This window comes from Anolis sagrei, chromosome 9, assembly GCF_037176765.1.
Source record: "Anolis sagrei isolate rAnoSag1 chromosome 9, rAnoSag1.mat, whole genome shotgun sequence".
NCBI lineage: Eukaryota > Metazoa > Chordata > Lepidosauria > Squamata > Dactyloidae > Anolis > Anolis sagrei.
This window is the reverse complement of record NC_090029.1, coordinates 18,319,529-18,325,002: the sequence shown is the minus strand read 5'-3', so window position 1 is coordinate 18,325,002 and position 5,474 is coordinate 18,319,529.

Here is a 5,474-nt window from a genome sequence, read left to right as displayed (position 1 = left end):
TGATCAAGGCAAGCATCCCCCCTATTGAATGGATGCCATGGAGCCTCTCCGCTTCTGACTGCTCTGGTTCAATGCTAAGGAGACCTGGGAGTTGTAGTTTCCCAAGTTCTTTGGCATTGCTGCTTGGTCAAGGGAAGTATCTCCCTTATTGAATGAATGCAATGGGGCCACTCTACTTCCAAATGCCATGGCTCAATATTAGGGGGGCGCTGGGAGTTGTAGTTTCCTGAGGTCTTTAGCAGGGCAGCTTGATCAAGGCAAGCATCTACCATATGGAATGAAAGCAATGTGGCTTCTCCACTTCTAAATGCTGTGGCTCAATCTTAGGGAGCCCTAGGAGTTGTAGTTTCTCAAGGTCTTTAGCATTGCTGCTTGGTCAAGGGAAGCATCTACACTATTGAATGGAAGCAATGTGGCATCTCCACTTCTAAATGCAATGGCTCACTGATAGGGAGCCCTGGGAGTGGTAGTTTCCCAAGGTCTTTAGCAGCCCAGTTTGGTCAAGGGAAGCACCTACACTATTGAATGGAAGCAATGTGGCCTCTCCACTTCTAAATGCTATGGCTCAATCTTAGGAAACCCGGGGAGTTGTAGTTTCCCAAGGTCTTTAGCATTGCAGCTTGATCAAAGCAAGCACCTCCCTTATTGAAGGAATGCAATGTGGCCTCTCCACTTCTAAATGCTATGGCTCAATCTTAGGTAGCCCTGGGAGTTGTAGTTTCCCAAGTTCTTAAGCATTGCTGCTTGGTCAAGGCAAGCATCTACCCTATTGAATGGATGCAATGTGGCCTCTCCACTTCTAAACTCTATGGCTTAATCTTAGGGAGCCCTGGGAGTTGTAGTTTCCCAAGGTATTAAGCATTTCTGCTTGGTCAAGGGAAGATTCCCCCTACTGAATGGATGCAATGTGGCCTCTCCACTTCTAAATACTATGGCTCAATCTTAGGGAGCCCTGGGAGTTGTAGTTTTCCAAGGTCTTTAGCAATGCAGCTTGATCAAGGCAAGCATCTACCCTATTGAATGGATGCAATGCGGCCTCTCCTCATCTAAATGCCATAGCTCAATGATAGGGAGCCCCAGGAGTTGTAGTTTCTCAAGCTCTTTAGCATTGCAGCTTGATCAAGGCAAGCATCTACCCTATTTAATGAAATGTGGCCTCTCCACTTCTAACTATCCTGGCTTCTTTCCTTCTCTTCTTTATCATTCCTCCCTTTTTTCCTTCTTCCCCAAAGGGATTGAATGAAGGAGTGAGTTCCTTTGGGGAAAATATTCAATAAAGCAGTGCAGTTTCCACTCTGGCCACTGGGTGGCGGTAAAGAACTGCCCATGGCTGAACTAGAGCAGTCTATGGCTCAGCTGTACTGAAAAGGTGCAATTTTCGCATATGGCCACTGGAGGGCGGCAAAAGGTGTGTAATCCAAGGCAAAAGGATTTAGAAAGTATAATTAACCAAAACAATACTAATGTATGGATTTTTTTTTTAAAAAAGGAGGATGAATGATACCCCAAAATAGTGAAGCTAGGCTAGAACTGTCTAGGCAGGTAAGATTTAGTAAGACAGCAGACCTGATCAAAAAAGAAAAAAAGAAAAAAAAAGACATAAATGTGGCCGGACTACAATTTCCATCATCCTTGATCAGTACCCAAATTTGTCCGGAAAAATCAAGCCGTACTATTTAAAAAATACAAAATCAGAAAAGACGAAAACACTAAACACACATAAAGTATGGTGAGTTAATTTTAATCCAGAAATAATAATAATAATAATAATAATTAAACTTTATTTCCAAGAAGTTCATAAGTGTCTATAAGAGACCATAAGAGTCCATAGGGTGCAAGTAAGTCCATGGGGCATGAGCTGTCACAGTTCATTCAAAGGAATAAAAGTTTATTTCATAATGTTTTACTCCATGAAAGGCTGGAGTGGCCTGCCAGAGATTTGGGGATCCCCGGGGGTGACCACGTGGGGCTTCTATGGTCTGGCAGTCTCCCAGGCCAGGGTGATGTCCACAATATGGAGACACACCAGTTGCTGCTGCAAGGGAACCATGGAAAATGACATTCTGGTACCCACATGAGGGTCCACCTAATGAAGTGGTTTTCCGGGGCACAGGGGTCCATTCAGCAGAAAGTAAGATAGCTAGGTTCTTGTGGGTTTTTTCAGGCTATAGGGCCATGTTCTAGAGGCATTTCTTCTGATGTTTCGCCTGGGAAAATCCCCTGTTGAGAGGTGTTAAGATGTGCCTGGTTGTTTCCTCTCTGCTGTTTTGCTGTTGTAATTTTAGAGTTTTTTAATACTGGTAGCCAGATTTTGATCATTTTCATGGTCTCTTCCTTTCTGTTTAAACTGTCCACATGCTTGTGGATTTCAATGGCTTCTCTGTGTAGTCTGACATGGTGGTTGTTAGTGTGGTCCAGCATTTCTGTGTTCTCAAATAATATGCTGTGTCCAGGCTGGTTTATCAGGTGCTCTCCTATGGCTGACTTCTCTGGTTGAAGTAGTCTGCAGTGCCTTTCATGTTCCTTGATTCGTGTTTGGGCACATCTTAACACCTCTCAACAGGGGATTTTCCCAGGCTCAGCCAGGCCTTCAAATGCTAATGAAGGTGATCAGTTGAAACATTCACACCTAGCTCCAGCAGGGAAGAGCTCCTTGCCCCACCCCAGCCATTCCACAGATATATAAACACATTGTCCTAATTCCAACAGACCTCCCTACCTCTGAGGATGCTTGCCATAGATGCAGGTGAAACGTCAGGAGAAATGCCTCTAGAACATGGCCCTATAGCCCGAAAAAACCCACAAGAACCTAGTGATTCCAGCCATGAAAGCCTTCGACAATACAGTAAGATAGCAGTTAGTCTTAGAATCAGTCCAGGAAAAGAATGGCACCGGTTTGGAGCCAATTGGTTGATTCGCGGATACAGGGGCCCAGTGGGTCTCCGTATCCGCGGTTCAAAGGAACGCAGTTTCGGCCTCCCCAGGACACTGTAAGAACATCCCGGGTGAGCTCGCAGTGATCCAAGGCTCAGGAAAGGAAAGGTTCATGTTAGAGAGTGTTTTGAGTCAGTAAGGGGACTCAATGTATCTCTATGGAAAGGAAAGGGTAGAAGAAAGGATACTTTTTTATTATTATTAAGGGTTGGCTACATTGAAACAGGGAGGCTTTGCAGGAAAGGAGAAAACACTTTTGTATTTTTTGAGCTGCTGGGGAAGGTGGAAGGTAAAAGGAAGAGGGGCCGACCAAGGGCAAGATAGATGGATGGCATCCTTGAAGTGACTGAAGTGACAGGGAGCTGGGGGTGGTGACGGCCGACAGGGAGCTCTGGCGTGGGCTGGTCCATGAGGTCACGAAGAGTCGGAGATGACTGAACGAATGAACAACAAATTTTTTGAGCTGCTGCTGGAGCCACAGTCACTTCATGCTTTTTAAGACTCAGCTCCCCGGAACTGCAGAACTCCCTGCTGCATAGTCAGATTAGCTTGAAAATGGGGGCCTGCGAGCTCGTCCTCAGATATATATATCACCGAAGAGAAGATTTTACTCAAACAAGTTTTTTGGCTCTTCTCCCAAATGGTTGTGAAAGCCGTTTTTCTCCAAAAGGTTATGGAGATTCTGGTTTTCCAAAAGTTAATGGTTAGCATTCCTTGCCAGGCAGAATTCTCAAAGTATTGCAGTTTAGATTCCACAACAAAAACCAGCAACTGAGGCCTTTTGTTTCTTTTGGTTGACGATCTTTGGCCTCTCCATAATGTCAATGACGGCTCTTTTGTAAATTAGCTGGAAACCACCTGCCTTTTGCAGTGCTTTGTTGTGCCAAATGTAATGCGTTGCTTGGCGCTGGTGCAGAAGATGATGGCAGCTCTGGCAGGGTCATGAAATATGTATTGTTTATGGGTTTCCTGAACTGAATTTTGGGCCATGTGCCGTTGATCCCATGCAGGTGCTTTGTTCGACTGCAGCCCACGGCGTCCTAATTCCCCTCCATCTTTTTTCCCCTTTGCATTCTGCAACGGATGCCTTTTGAAGAGTCACTCGATGCGTGCAATTGACAGGAATCCCCCCTCAATTATTTCATAGGTAGAAAAAGGAGAAACACCCTGAGCTCAAAATAGAACACGGCGAGCAACATTGGGAAGCTCGGCGCATTGCAGCGTTGCGCTTCTCAGTGTTGGAACTGAGTGGCCTCAATTTTGCCCTCATCTCCAATGGGACTTCAGCATTCATGGATTGTGGAATCCATAGAAGGCCTTGGAAACCAACCCCAAAGGCCCAGTGGATATCAGATCTTTATGGTTTTAGTTTCTACAACTTGGTTTGGAAACGTTAGTATTCAGAGTGAGATACCGGATTCATCACATAAGAGGTTTTGAGCGGAGTCTTAAGTTACGGAGCCCTTAGTGTCCATTCAGGTTTGGTTCAAGGATCCCTTTTGAATATCCCTTGAATATGTATTCAAGTCCCATTATGCTATGTAACAACATTTGGAAAAGAAATCCCATTCCTGTTTAATGGTGTGGTCCTTACTTTGAAAGTCATTGCTATACTCAAGAAACTTTGTTTTTGCGGCTGCCACAAACTAGGTTGAATTGGTTGAGACTCGATGAAATATTCATTGAACAACTAGAGCAAAATTTGCTGCTGCAAGATGTTATATAGTGTTATATGCAATGGCGAGGTCAAGTGGTGTCTCTTACATAAACATTTAAAAAATATTGCCAAGTTGTAGGTGGTTGAAACCGTGGATAAAGAAGCTGTGGATAGGAAGGACAGACTGTTATTCTACACTGCCTTAAACATTGTAGAAAGGTAGTATGGCGATTCTGTGTCTCTGGCCATGATTTTATGCTGTAGAATTTATTTATTTATTTATTTACAGTATTTATATTCCGCCCTTCTCACCCCGCAGGGGACCCAGGGTGGATTACAATGTACATATACATGGCAAACATTCAATGCCATAGACACACAACATATAAAGACAGACACGCAGAGGCTATTTAGCATTCCAGCTTCATGAGGATATGCTCAAATTCCAGCCACCGGGGGAACTGTCACTTCACCATCCATTTGTGACACTGATGGAGCACTTCCTCATTCTTTTGCATACTGCTGGATATTTTTTATGGCATTGTAAATTAGATAAATTTGCCTCCCCGCATAAAGTGGTGCCTAAATTTCCTACTTAACAGATGCAACTATCTTTTGGGCTCATAGGTCAACAGCAAGCAAGACTATTAATGGTCGGGAGCTCACTCCGACCCGGGCTGGCTTCGAACTCATGATCTTCTGGTCAGTAGTGATTTTAATACAGCTGACTCCCAACCAGCTGCACCATAGCCCGGTCTGAATGTAGTTGGACTCCACTTCAATAGCCCTGTTTTGATGCCATGGAAGCCTATGATGACGATGATGATTTATCAAACACAAGACCAGCAATGCTATTTTATGTGGCCCTTCAGATGCTGGACTG